Source organism: Cervus elaphus, chromosome 30 (assembly GCF_910594005.1).
Source record: "Cervus elaphus chromosome 30, mCerEla1.1, whole genome shotgun sequence".
Taxonomy (NCBI): domain Eukaryota; kingdom Metazoa; phylum Chordata; class Mammalia; order Artiodactyla; family Cervidae; genus Cervus; species Cervus elaphus.
Window position 1 is genome coordinate 59,612,226 of NC_057844.1, and position 16,021 is coordinate 59,628,246.

The following is a 16,021-nucleotide window of genomic DNA, read 5'->3' on the forward strand; positions in this document are numbered from 1 at the left end:
AAGAGTAGTTAGTCAATACTAATAAAGTCTGAACTGATCTTAGTCTGACTAAAAACATACGACCTAATTTTTGTAATTGTGACTTATAAGTAATTTAACCCAATAGAGAGACTATATGTTTGTTTAAAAGTACAAGAATATGAATATAAATATATATTACACATGAAATTTTAAAATATACATATATGTATATGTACATGTATACATGCCTTAGTGTATAGAAGGGTAATTGATCCATACTGAAGTCTAGATATATGGATCCACATATATGGATATAAGTGTATATATACATGTACATATATGTATACCACACATATAATATACACACATATGGATATAAGTGTGTATATACATATATGTGTATGTATATACATATATGTGTGTACATATACATATATGTGTATACACATACATACACACATATAATATGCAAGTATATATATTTATGTATGGGAATATATACAATGCAGTGTATATGGGATGTGTGTAATACAGTGCAAACTATCCACTTGTACATTTTGACTCAAAATTATATAAATTCATGTGAAGGGATTCACATTATGGGCCAGAAAGAGATACATGGTACAAAGTCAGTCTATCTGCATGCTGCTTCAATGAGGGAAACTCCACAAGCCCTGACCTACAGCCTTTTGTAATCAAGTTATTCTGCTGGTTTAAAATGTTAAAACCAATGAGCAGTATGGAAAATAAAATAAATTTACTCAAATTAATTTCCTGAGGTGCCTATTCATTGCTCATAAGTCTTGGGGAAAAAAAAATTCATAATTTACTTAGTTCCCCAGGTCATCTTGAGAGATCAAATGTACAATCATAGTTATCCTTAAATTCTTCTTCTCTTTCATTTACCATGTTTAATTAATTCCAAGTTGACCATCCTTCTTATTAAATATATTTTGCGTTAATTCTTTCCCTCCATGATTTTCTCAAATGATTCCAAGTTTCTGGCAAGCCTCATAAATAAATCCTCCACAGGGCTAAAATATCCAATACACAGATTGTGCTTGAAATTGTGAAAGACATCTCCTTGACTACATGATAGTATTATTTGTTGTGGCATATGAAAAATGAAGGGCTTCCCAGGTGCCACCTAGTGGTAGAGAACCTGCCTGCCAATTCAGGAGAAATGAGAGACACGGCATCAATCCCTGGGTTAGGAAGATTCCCTGGAGGAGGGCATGACAACCCACTCCAGTATTCTTGCCTGGAGAATCCCATAGATAGAGGATCCTGGCAGGCTACAGCCCACAGAGTCACAAACAGTCAGACATAACTGAAGCAACTTAGCACACATGCATGAAATATGAAAATTTTCATGGTCTGATCCCTGAATATTCAACTTCAGCTCTGCAGTGTTTCAGGTACTCTATGTTATCTGAACATTTTAAATAACTGTGATTCTTTAAGGTTACCTCTACAGACCTCATTCCACTTTCTAAACACTTTTTTCTCATTACCTGCCAAATAAGAAGTCCTACTTTGTGAAGAGATATTGCAAATGAAACTTATTTATGAAACTCCCCCCAATTTTCTTCACCATTAGATCTATTAGACTATAACCATAATATTTTAGTTACAGTTCAGTGGCATCTTTTAAAATAATGAATTATAATAATTCCTAAATATGGTATTAAGCATCTACTTGTAATAGTCATTTCTTTCTGAGTAAGAACTTGACCTGATTCATCTTTGAATCCTTAAAATAGGACAAGAGTCATTGCAAATTTTCAGTTAAAACTGTACATTTTAGTAAAAGAAGATAGTTAATTCTTGTAAATGTAAACTGCTTCTTAGAATATCTAACTGTATTTATCTATCTAATGAGCATCCCTTTTGCATACACATGTATATATATACATGCCAATATGATTTTATTATAACTTCAAGATTTTTTCTAGTTTTTTTAGCTTTTAGTTTTTTAGTTTTATTTTTAATAAATACGGTTTCTATGTCAAATATCCTGCAATTTTCTTATGTCTAAGCTTCAGCACTTCTATTTTTCTTTCAACAGTCTTAGATATTAAAATATTAGTACACATTATATCTTCAGAAAGTGTTTTCTGTTTGTCCATTACATTTGACATTTCCTTTTCTTACCCAACACTCCACTGAGAAGCTATAACTTGCTTTCTAGTATTAAACTCATTTTCATTTGTCTTAAAGAGGTTCTCTGAAATATTTCAAATGTATTTTCACATTGCTAGTAGTTTCCATGTTATCTATCTCTCAATGAGCTTCTAAAATAATGTTATATTAAACTAAATTGACTCTTTTCTGACATAAAAACACAGATTGCATTGTTGAGGATATAATTTTAGAGAAGAAATATCTGTGATGTCATTTCACATATTATGAAAAGATTACCTTGAATAATAAGAAAAAGCCCACCTCTATTACAGAAACTGACATTGTAGATGTTTATTTATTTTTTTACAAGAGATTTGTAATGCAGTTTCAAAAATGATAGCAAACCTCATCAACTATGGTAAGTGAAAAGATTTGTATTTCATTTCTCAAAAGTTTATCTCATTAGTAAAATATATACATGAAACATGCATTTTATGTATATACAGGAAAGAGAAGAAGAGGGAGACAAAGAGAGCAAAAGCCACTAAAAAGAAGCATTTAGAGGACAAAAAAATATAATTCAAAATTTCAAATATTTCCTTAAGTGAGAATACAATATCTGAACAATATACATTACAATTTAGAAGTTGATTGTTTTAATTGAAAGTTTGTTTTATATCATACTTTGCGGTTAAGTCAAATTGCTTCTTAAGATTAAATAAATTGTCTGTATAGTGAAAACTATCACCTAGGCAATTTTGCCATTTAACTGTTTTAGTAACAGAAATATGAATGCTTTGTTCTCTGTTTGTGCATTCATGATATATTAGTGGTTAGGACTCACTGAAGTATGAAGGTATTCAACATAAAAATTACAGTCTACTTTATAAGATATACTTACAAAGCAGCTCTCCAATAACCTGAGAGTATTGTGCCGTTGCTGTGAAGACCACTCTTACACAAACAGGAATGCTATCATTGACTAGAGTGTGTAGGAAGAGTTATTACCACATCATTTTGTTGTTACTCTCAGCTGCCTTGGGTCACCTATGACCAAATAAGCAAAGAAATAAAATGTATTATCAGAATTACATTCAAAGTGATTACGTTGTTATGGAGATACTGTCACCTATGAATAGTCCTCACTGGATAGCTTAAAATCTCTATTTCATAGTCTAGATGTATATGAATGTGGGTCATCCTTGAAATATGATATGACAAAAATGAGGAATGGACAAAAAACTAGGAATTATCTTAAATTTAGGTTAGCTAAGGTAAACTTTTTAACAACAGAATCTAATAAATGACTTACATGTCACAATACAACTATTTGACAGCATTTATGGCAATCCACTCCAGTATTCTTGCCTGAAGAATCCCATGGACAGGGGAGCCAGGCAGGTTACAGATACAGGGATGCAAAAGAGTCAGACATGACTTAAAACTAAACAACATAAGGCCTGTTTTATTCATCTGATTTCGGCTTTTAACAGTTACAAAACAAATTATTTATATATATATATATATATATATATATATATATATGGTCAGTTGCTTCATTTGCAATTATTTTTTCTCATTCTGAGAATTGTCTTTTCATCTTGTTTATAGTTTTCTTTGCTATTCAAAAGCGTTTAACTAGTTTTCTTTTGTTTATTTTTGGTTTTATTTCCATTACTATGAAGGTGGGTCAAGGAGAATCCTGCTGTGATTTATGTCAAAGAATGTTCTGTCTATGTTTTCCTCTAAGAGCTTTATAGTTTCTGGCCTTACATTTAGGTCTTTAATCCACTCTGAGTTTATTTTTGTGTGTGGTGTGTGTGAATTAGGAAGTATTCTAATTTCATTCTTTTACATGTAGCTTTCCAGTTTTCCCACCACCACTTACTAAAGAGGCTGTCTTTTCTCCATTGTATATTCTTGCCTTCTTTGTCAAAGATAAGGTGCCCATACGTGTGTGGGTTTATCTTTGAGCTTTCTATCTTGTTCCATTGATTTATATTTCTGTTTTAGTACCAGTACTGCTAAATCACTTTAGTCGTGTCCTACTCTGTGCGACCCCATCCCTGGAATTCTCCAGGCAAGAACACTGGAATGGGTTGCCATTTCCTTCTCCAATGCATAAAAGTGAAAGTGAAGTCGCTCAGTCATGTCTGACTCTTCACGACCCATGGACTGCAGCCTACCAGGCTCCTCTGTCCATGGGATTTTCCAGGCAAGAGTACTGGAGTGGGTGCCATTGCCTTCTCCAGTACAGTACTGTGTTAACTGCTGTTACTTTGTATTATAGTTTGAAATTATAGTCAGGAAAACTGATTTCTCCAGCTACATTTTTCTTTCTCAAGATTGCTTTGGTTGTTAAGAGTCTTTTGTGTTTCCAAATACTGTACATTACTTTTGTTGTTCTAGTTCTGTGAAAAATGCCATTTGTAACTTGACATGGACTGCAATAAATTTGTAGATTGTTTTGGGCAGTATAATCATTTTCATGATATTGATTGTTCCAATCCAAGAACACAATATATCTCTCTGTTTATATTGTCTTTGATTTCCTTCATCAGTGTCATAGTTTTTTACATACAGTGTCTTTTACCTCCTTAGGTAGATTTATTCATGGGTATTTTATTATTTTTGTTGAGATAGTGAATGGGATTGTTTTCTTCTCTTTCTGATTTGTTGTTGTTAGTGTATAGGAATGGAAGGGATTTCTGTGTATTAATTTTGTATCCAGTGATGTTACTATTAATAAATTCATTTCTTAGTTTTAGTAATTTTCTGGTGGTATCTTTAGAGTTTCCTATGTATAGCATCATGTCATCTGCAAAGAGGGAGAGTTTTATTTCTTCTTTTCCAATCTGGATTCCTTTTACTTCTTTTTGTTTTTCTCTGACTGTTGTGGCTAGGCCTTCCAAAACTATGTTCAATAATGATGGTGAGAGTGGGCACCCCTGTCTTGTCCCTGATCTTAGAGGAAATGCTTTCTCTTCAGAATATACAAGCAGCTCATGCAGCTTAACATCAGAAAAACAAACAACCCAATCAAAAATGAGTGGAAGACCTAAGCAGACATTTCTCCCAAGATGACATAATAACAAACACATGAAAAGATGCTCAATATTGTTCATCATTACAGAAATGCAAATCAAAACTACAATGGGGCATCACCTCACACTAGTCATGATGGCTATCACCAAAATATCTACAAACACTACACAATGGAGAGGATACGTAGAAAAAGGAACTCTCTTGCCCTCCTGTGGGAATGTAAATGAGTATAGTCACTATGGAGAACAGTATGGAGATTCCTTTAAAAACTATGAATAAAACTACCATATGACCCAGCAATCACACTACTGGGCATACACCCTGAGAAAACATAATTCAAAATGACACCTGTCCACAATGTTCATGGCAGCACTATTTACAATGGCCAGGACATGGAAGCAACCTAGGTGTCCATCGACAGATGAATGGGTAAAGAAGTGTGTTATATATAAACAATGGAATATTACTCAGCAATAGAAAGGAACAAATTTGAGTCAGCTGAACTGAGGTGGACAAACCTAGAGCCTCTTACACAGAGTGAAGTAAGTCAGAAAGATAAAAATAATATTGTATATTAACACATATATATGGTATCTAGAGAAATGGTACTGATGAACCTATCTGCAGGGAAGGAATTGAGACGCAGATATTGAGAATGGAATTGTGACACAACAGGGGAAGGAGAGGATGGGAAAAACTGAGAGAGCAGCATTAAAATATACACAGCACCATGTATAAAACAGATAGCTAGTGGGCAGCTGCTGTGTAACACAGGGAGCTCAGCCTGGGGCTCTCCGATAATCTGTTGGGAGGTGGGAGGGAAGCGTAAGAGGAAGGGAGTGTATGCATGCTTAGGGTTGATTCACATTGTTGTATGGCAGAAATAAACACAACATTGTAAAGCAATGATCCTCCAATTAAAAATTTTAGAGGAAAACTATTTAATAAAGCCAAAATACATTGAATTTCTTAACTTTAAACTGAAATGGCTTTCTGTGAGCAATATAACCTGAAAGAATTCAATATATTAATATACTAAAATGTTTGTTTTAAACATTCTTTTAATAAATATTTAAAACACATACATGAGTTAGGCATTTTTTTAATACTTTGTAATTATAAGGCAGTAACACTTTTGGTTTCAAGATATTGCCTATCAGGAGGTTGGAAGATACAACACAAGTTATAATATAGTGTGATGTTATAAACTATTAGTATATATAATGTGCCATCAAAGTATTGAGGAAAAGAGTTAACTTGGTTTCTTGGGGGATTCAAGAAGGATTTGGTGTTGCTGAACTGGATTTTGAAGGATGAGAAGTACTTAGTCCAGAGGAATAAAGGGGAAACCAATCTAGGTAGAAAGAAAAATACTATCATTTGTCAAATGAAAGAATAAACTTCTTTAAATACTGACAACTGATTATTTTCTAAATATGTGTCCCACTTACACAATAAAGAAACATAAGTGTCTCCAATATTTAAATCTATTTGAAAACTTAAAATTTTCTAAAGTGTTCATTAAGATTATGTCCAAGATGGTTGGTCCACTAAATGTTCTATATCTATTAAACACAAAACCTATATGCAATGTTACAATGAATAAGAACTAGTAAACTTGCAACATTATTAACTGAATGTAATAATTATTGATTCTAACTCAATAAATATACCAATTTTTGCCTTAAAATTTTTTTTTAACTTTTAGTTTTGCTGTTGTATACCTAGGCCTAGATTCCCACAAATCAAAAATAAAAACAAAACAAAAATAGCAGACAATGCAGAATCTGATATATTCCTCGTAAGATCTTGCTCTAATCACAGGTACTTGCTTATCAGTTCAAGGACATCCTGAGGGCTGTGTATCTTTTGTCACAAAATTTCGTAATATAATGGTATACTTTAATCCTATTATTATCCTACCTAGCTATGAAACTTTAAGATGTACACATTCTTCATTAATAATTTATTGTAATCTGTAGAGCTATTAGAAAATTTCATCTCATAAAATAAGGGGTTCAGTGTGCAAAGCTGTCTTTCTTTCAGGATATTTTAAGGTCCAGTCAGGACCTTAAAACTGACTGGCTTATTCACACATCTTATATAATTATTTTTACTTATGTAATAAAGGAAGAACATATTGAAGCATAAACTACCATATATTTTACAAAGGAAACAAAAATACCTATAGCATTTCACTATTTAATCAAATAAAAAGTACAGGCTTATAATCAAACTCTGCATTATCAGTGCCTTACATCTATATATTGACAATTTTCTGTAGAATATCTTTGTGAAACCATGAGGTTCTTCCAAGTTGACTTCATTTTCATTATTCTTGTTTGATGCTCCCATTATTACATCTTACTGAAAAGAATCTCTTTAGCATTCTACTTGTTCTTTCAATTGCCTGTATTTTCTTCAAAACATCTCTAGTTCTAATGATAACAGCGTATTTCTGATCCATCTTGATTTTTCTTGCTCCAAGACATAAAACCAACAACTGTCCAAGGATTTCTGGTTTCCTTAACAGCTAAATATTTTAGGAACATAATTGGGAAAACCAATGGTGTTCCTGAGTTTGATGGTGGGCAAAACACTTTTGGCAGTTGCCATTTGTTCCCCTTAACATTAACAGAATGAGAGTACATATTTTAAGGTAATGTATTGACAATGAATTTTGAACACCTTTTTTTCCTGTATATAGTTGGATCAGCCCTTAAGATTGCTTCTATTTTCACACCACACGTCTCTGAGGCCTATGGAAGCTGAGATGTGCATAGTAATAGGGAAAAAGGGGGAATTCTATAAGAATAGTTCCTTTGAGAAGGAAATGGCAACCTACCCCAGTATTCTTGCTAGGGAAATCCCATGGACAGAGGAGCCTAGCAGTATACAGTCTACGGGGTCACAAAAGAGTTGGACAGGACTTATCAGCTAAACAAGAACAATAAAGTACATAAAAGTAATATTGTCATTTCATGGGGAAAAAAAAAAACAAAAAACTTCATGAGGTTTTTACAAAGGGATAATGTATGACTTTTTTGTTCATCTCCAAAGCATTTGGTTTTGTTTCCACACATGCATGCACACATTGGTTTGTTAGTATACTATATTTAAAGTTTTGTTTTTTGTTTTTGTTCTTGCACTTTTTTTCCAGGTTCAATGGAAACTGTTTGACGGGAGGATGGCAAAAACAGATATCATTTTAAAATTTTGCTTTAGTTACTGAGATTAGCAGACATGAGATTAACTAGGCAAGGAATGAAACATTAGCACTAGTTAATGAAGCACTAGCCCAGGTAAGGAGATGCGTTGTTAGACCAGAGTGATGGCAAGGTTAACTAAGAAGCAAATTGATACAAGAGGTATTTAGAGGGAGAATCCAAAGTGATTTTTCATTTAATTGGATAAGCAGTCAGAAAGCAAAAAGGAAAAGTAGGGTACCCTTCAAGTCTGAAAGGTAAATACCACATCTAAACCTTGTTGAACTGGGTTGATTATGGTACATTTACTGCAATAGAAAACACTGGAAGAGGTGAAAGATGTTTGTTTTGTCTTTTTAACATTAATAGCCTTTAGATATGTTTAAATTAGAATCGCCATTTTTTAATATTCACATTAAGATATACTATAATTTAACTCAGGAGGACTTCTTGAAGAAAATGAATCTTTGAAGGATATCAAGCACATAGTTTATCAGAAATGATAGGTTTTGACATTTTAAATGAATAAAAAAGATTGTGAATACAGTTTTGGATATATTAGATTGAAGTAGCAGTGAGATGCTCATTTGAAGGTATCTAAAAAGCAACTGAACTGAAAAGGCTATTACACAGCTCTGAATCAGAAACAAAGTCTCAGCAAAAGTTGCATATTTAGATTTACTGGTGATATTATAGGTGATAAGTAACATCTTAGGAGCAAATCAGATCACCTACCCATCATTCAGAGAGCAAAGAGGATGGGCATTTAGCATAGACACAACCTAATATTCACAAGTCTAGTAAAGGAGGACAGAGAAGCAAGAGACATTGAGAATGAACAGCCAACAAAGTAGGAAGGAACCTGGAGGTGATTGTGCTCTAGAAGCAAATGGAAAGGTTGTTTCTCAAAATGGAAGGAATGATCAACAGTATTAAATACTATTGCAAACTACCGTAGATGTGGAATTAATTAGATTAATGACAATATGATAGTCATTGGTGATTATGCCAAAAAATGCATTTAGTGAGTTACTGGAGGCAAAGTTGAGTCTAACTTGACTTGATGAATGATTAGAATGTAAAACATTAGATATACACAGAAATTACTTTGGCTGGGAAAAATATGAAATAGTAGTTGCTAAAAGAAAACTAGGATTAAAAGAACAATTCATTCTGTCTTTTCATTATCAACACTGGTAACCTTGAAATATGTTCACATTAGAATTCTCATTTTGAATGCTCACATCAAGATATACTGTAATTCAATTTATGAGGACTTCTTGGGGAAATTAAACAGATAGCAATCATAGAATTTGTCAGAAGTGACAGATTTTGACATTTTAAATGAAGGGAAAATTATAGGCAGAGTGTAAAGTGTGGTGTGTTCATAAAAATAGTAAATATTTGTTTATTAGTAATATATTTTATAAACATAATAGCATAAAAGGGGCATTCATAAAGTACTCAGAATTATGAAAATAAGTTTAAAATTAATAAATTTTAATAACATTTTAGATTATATTATTTCAATGTATACCATTTATTTGTAAACACAGTATATTCAAGTCTGTGTGAGTAACTAGAGAATAAAGGCTTTTTTCAGGAATATTTTATTCATTTCCACAAATATAATGCTGAACTGGATATGTATATTTTAACAAGTGCTGTGCAATGTCTTTTACTGAAGTTGGTTTTATTTCCTTTACCAAGAGAAAGGTGATGAAAGGATGTGCTGCAGGCAAAGGCGATGTCAAGAAAAGACAGATGATCACCAACCACAAGTGGACATTTTCTTGTTGACTTCTGTCTTTTCTGTCAGAAAAATTTCACTGAGGTTTGATACTTTCAAAATATTGAACACAATATTTTCAAAATGGTTAACACTGATACAGAACACAGTTTAAAATATGAAATTTTTTCAAGTTTCCAATTTTTATATCTATTAACTTTGTTCACTCAAAACACAAAGATGATTGCCTGACTTAAATATTCTTCTGAATTGTCATTTTGCTTTAAAAATCAAACATGTTCCTACAATTAAAACATAAATTAAAATAGGAAAAAAATAAAGTTATTTGACCAAGGAACATCAATGTGTGTATTAAGCATAGCAGATGAAAGTGAGGTAGGGAAGAGCATATTTACATACTCTCCAAACACCTTCACACAAATATTTATTAATTACAAAGAAAAAAATAGGAAATTTATGGTGAAGAATCCTAGCAGGCACCATCTTACTCAAAAGATCAATGTTGTCATCTGCAATTTGACTAATAAATATCACGTGCTACCCAGCAGGAGACCATCCATAAAAAGAGCACATCACTAATGTGATATCCCAAATGTGTACATCCCAAATCTGCCCATGAGGAAGAATAGGCAAACCAAAGCTAAGGCACATTCTATAAAATAACTGCCCGGTTTTCTTGATCTTCTTCAGGAAAGTTAAGGGCATCAAACTCAAGCAAAGACTTAGTAGCTGCTCCATGTCAAGGTGGGGAGAAAGTTATGGCAAGTGGGTACAACTTATGATCCCAAATGAGGTCCTTTTGTTACAAAGAACATGTCTGGGGCATTTGGCAAAGTGGTATGGGATACCTGGGGGAAGGGTATGTAGGGATTCTTGCTACTTTTCTGTAAGTTAAATAAAATCTTTTTTTTTTTTAAAGAAAAAAACAGTCAAACATATACCGTTCATTTAGTTCTCTGACAGCATATGTCAGAGATCTTGTTTCAAGATAAAATACATTAGTTTACTCTGTTGTATGAAATATTTTGGATTTTTAAATTTATCTGATGATTACTTAGTTGATCTCATAAAATGAAACTATTTTTTAAAAACTGGTTGATTCTCTAAGAAAGGTCTTTGCTACATTGGTTTCTGTAAAAATAATCAATTCTATTTAAGATATATTTTGATATTTCTTATTTTTTATATTTTCTTGTTAAATGTTTCTATGATTATTTTGGAGACAAATATTTGCCAGTTAATCTCTAATGTAAAAAATGTTTTTTACATGATAAATAGGTGAAAAATTTTTATTAATTTTAATCAATCAGATTAATGAAAACAAATACAACTTAATATTAGGGCATAGAATTATAATTTGCTTAACTTGTAGCCTGTCCTTAGATTACTTAAATGTAACTTTGAAAATACATGTCAAAGACTTGTGCAAAAGTCAACTAATTTTAACATCAACTTTTCTTTTTTTTTTTGGCAGCACTACATGGCACATGGGAACTTAATTCTCCAACCAGGGATAGAACGCATGTCCCCTACATTGGAAGCATGAAGTCTTAACCACTGCACCACTAGGTAAGTCCCGAGCACCTACTTTTTAAAATTTTAAAGCACTTACCACTCTAAAGTACCATCCATATATCACTTATCCTCTGCATTTATTGTCTGACAATTAGAGCTTTGTCTTTCCTACCAAATCATGAGCTCTTGATCTTCAAATGGGTTCTAATGGAAAATTTTTGATTCAAGGAGGTATAGTTAGCAAGAAAAAAGTCATTTCTGGGCTAACTTTTATTTAAAATCATTCAAAATTAATATATTATATCTAAAGGATTTGGATAACATTGTTAACTAGAATAAAATATTTTAATTTAGTATTTTGAATCACCAAAGGAGTAAAGATTGAGAAAATGTATGAGTGTTTTACAACTAAGGTGTTTTTGGTTTAAAAATGAGTTTGCTAGATTAAAAGGATAAAGTATAAAAATAGTGGTATCTAATTATGGGTCAACATGTAAAGGCAAGTTATGGGTGACTGAATTCCTTGACTTAAATAATTTGGCAGCTATGGAAATTTAGTATAATTTTACTTTGGCTATATTTGTTTTGCAATATTATACTGGTTTCACTTGTATAAGAATTATTGGAATCAGAAAAACAGGTGGTAATAATGCAAGCATGATATGTTGAAGTTCCAAGTCATCGTGAATATATAAAGGTTTCATAAGGTTTGATAACTTTGAATTGAGCAGGGGAATTTTAAAAAAGGAAAATATTGCACGGACAGCCAAAAGTGTTAAAGGTTTTAGTAAAAAGAAAATCCAAGAGTGGTGGTGCCATTATACTATGGAAGAACAAATAGGATCGTTGTTGACTAGAAAGTATGGAAATGATATATTTCTGGATGAAAGGAAACTAAATAATCACTATCTGCTTAACAACTGAAAAGCATTTAATGAGTATCTTCTTAAAATTATAACACTGTGTTGGCTCTATGGAGGACAAACTATATAAAATGCGCTCATTTTAGAGTTAGGATAAGCAGGAGAATTAAAATAGATTTAATTATTCAGTGAAGACTTATTGAGAGCCTATTTTATGTCACACTATTGGCAAGGATCTGAACATTACTGCATATGTTCACTTCCATAAAGTGCATCAAGTTGAGTAAAGAATATAAATAAAGTAAGAATAATTATATAAAAGAGGCACACGGACTATTATATTAGACAAGGTAAGAAGGGCTCTAAAGGACAACATCAGGGCAGAAGTAGGGTATCAAAGTTATTTCACAATTGCTATCAGGAAGAATCTAATTCATTCATTCAAAATGTTTGCCTATTATCTATCAGACATTGCATTAGAATAATATTTAACTCCCTAGTTATCTCAGACTTTATAGAGAGTTTTCATTGTGTTAGTTGCTCCACATTCTTGTCAACATTTGGTGCTTAGTGTTTTGGAGTTTGGTTATTCCAATAGGTATATAGTGGTATCACCTTATAGTTTTAATTTGCAATCTCTAATGACTCATGTGATGCTGAACATGTTTCTATATGCTTATTTGCCATCTGTGTATCTTCAGTGAGTTGTTCGGCCACAACTTTTCACCTCTGCTGTTATGCCAAAAAATTAGCTATAGATAATATATAAGTTTATAAGTGTGCTTGGGTTCAAATAAGACTTTACCTACAAACACTGAAATTTGAATTTCATAAAGTTTCTATGTTTCACTAAGTATAATCCTTCTTTTGATTTTTTTTCCCCCATCATTTAAAAAAAAATGTAAAGACTATTCTCAGCTTTCAAATGGAGCAAAAGGAGAATTGATCTCTGAGTCTTAGTGTGCTGAATTCTGGCCTTAATCATTTATCTAGACAACAACTGGAGGCAGGAAAAAAAAAATATTTAAAAGACAGTAGAAAAGACAGTTACTCCAACAAGTGGTTGAAGTAGGTGGAAAAGTAAGAATATTTAAGAACTATAACCAGCTATAACTCTTATTATTCTAGTTTTAAAATATTTTTTACTATGCTCTATCATATGATAGGTCCATTACACACTTGATCGAGAAGTATTAATAGAATAAGCAGAATCTGTAATAGGTTTGGCTATATAAGAGAATAAGCTGGAAAGAGAAAACAAGAAAAAATACAAAGGATCTTTGGAAAACTTAAAGAATAATCAAGTGTTAATTTAGATGGTATTATTTGTAAGATCCTAGGATATATTATTTAAAAAAATAAGTGAAGAGGAAGAATATACATAAGAAATACAATAGGAAGTCTCAATATTTCATGATTTATGTGATTGTAAAGGATGGTAGAATTTTGTTATACAGTAATAGGGAAAACACTGTAGATAAAGACAATTCCATAAATAATCATGAGAGACTATTAATATGCATGTATGTACGTTAATGTGAATTAATCTTGTTCTTCTGTTACATTACATTTTACAGTCACAGCCCTTATTTATAATTAAGGAAATAGGCTCCCTGAATGGCTGGGCATAAATTATGCTTATATTCAGTACCATGACCAGGCATAATCCAGTAAATTATTGAGACTTAAGTAAATTCAATTATTTTAATACATTTTTGTGAAGACCCTATTATAAGGCTGGTATGTTTCTCTTTATTAAGTTACAGATAGAAGTTAAGTACACAGTCTTGATTTTGGAAAGTTTGCAAACTATTTATCAGAAGTCAGAAGACCTTAAAGTACAATGTGATTGATACTAAATCAAGAACATGAATAAAATGCAACATGGTCAAAGAAGAAGGAAAGAACAGTTCTGCTCTAAACCGGGCAGGGGAAGGAAGTAGAAAAGTGAACCTGTTGGGCTAGTGATGATACAATGTCTGGAAGTTATTTAATATTAAAAGTAAATGTGGACTCCCCTGGTGGTCCAGTGGTTAAGAATCCACCTGCCAATGAAGCAGACACAGGTTTGAGCCCTGGTCCAGGAAGATTCCACATGGTCCGGAGCAACTGAGCCCGTGTGCCCCAGCTACTGAGGCCTGCACTCTAGAGCCTCATGCTTCAACTACTGAAGCCCAGGCATCCTAGAGCTCTTGCTCTGCAACAAGAGAAGCCACCACAGTGAGAAGACCATGCACCACAACTGGAGAAAGCCCCCATGCAACAACGAAGACCCAGTACAGCCAGAAATAGATAAATAAGAAAGCCACTAGATTTTCCAAAGCATTTTTTCTCAGCTCTACTTTGTAATTACATTCATTACCTAGAGAGGAAAGTCATTTTATGTGTAGGTCAATTAAATGGCATTAAAACTTTAATTTGATACCTCTACTTACAGGATAAGAGATGAATTTCTCCTGATTCTTTAACCCTTAAGTTATCATTTTACTGAAGAAAAATGATTGCCTTTGTGGCAATTCTCTTTCTGTTCACTACATGGGAGAAACATGTGACTCTCCACATAATCAGCTTATGCTATATTTCAGTTCTATAGCTTGTATAATTGCTTCCAATTTTAAACTGCTTAAGGCCAATTAAGTGAATGATTATTACAATTTTATTATTTCAATTAACCTTTTGTAAACTTTCAAATATCTAAATTTCTCTTTATAATGCCTGATGATAGTAGGCCAATGTTAGCTAATTCTAACTTAAGTTATGGGGAGAGTCTAAAAAATGTATTTGTGAAATAATGTGTGTGTGTATACACACACACACACACATATACCTACTTCAATGATAACTAGGATTAAAGTGCTATCATATTGTATTTCATAGATGTTTGTTTTGTTTCTTTTACAAAAATATATATCTCTTCTTGCTATGGTAATGCAAGTAGGCAATTCAAACCTAAATGAAAATATGCATTTGCAGTTAAAGAAAATGAAGTCCATCCAAATTCTACTGCAGTATGAAGTAGGTGGATGAACTGCAAGCTATTTAAACTTTTAAGGTTCTTTCCAATTACTTTGTGTGTGTGTGTGTGTGTGTGTGTGTGTGTGTGTGTGTATGTGTATGTGTGTAGAGGGTGGATAATATTTCCTTAGTGTGTGGTTAAGACTGAAACTGTATATATCAAAGTCATAATCATTTGCTTCTTTAAAAAATTTAAGCCCTGATATTTGGCTCCTGTCCTGTGAATTTGTTGAAACTAATGCTATACCTTCTACAGACTTCATAATACCTTCTGCCTTCTAACTCCATCCAGCTTATATAGTTTTAAACATCTATATTAAGTATAAGTATATATATATACACACAAATATATATATAATACAATGAGTATATTTATACATATATATACTATCTTACAAATCACATGATTTAAATTAAAATTGTTTTTAAAAGTTCTAAACATTTTCAAGAGAAAAGGGGTTAAAATATATATCCACACACACACACACATATATATATATACACATACATCCCTAAAATTGAATGATATTTGAATTTTGACA

At 32.3% G+C, this 16,021-nt stretch overlaps 1 long non-coding RNA gene across 2 annotated transcripts in view; it reads right to left on the reverse strand.

The window, feature by feature from the left end:
- Positions 1-16,021, reverse strand: part of LOC122687008 — a 45,869-nt gene that overhangs the window by 20,331 nt on the left and 9,517 nt on the right. The window contains exon 2 of one of the 2 annotated variants that reach the window (XR_006338979.1): positions 2,987-3,132. The exons of the other annotated variant lie outside the window; for it this stretch is intronic. This is a non-coding gene — a long non-coding RNA (uncharacterized LOC122687008). The remainder of the gene's footprint in view (positions 1-2,986; positions 3,133-16,021) is intronic. 2 annotated transcript variants of the gene reach the window in all.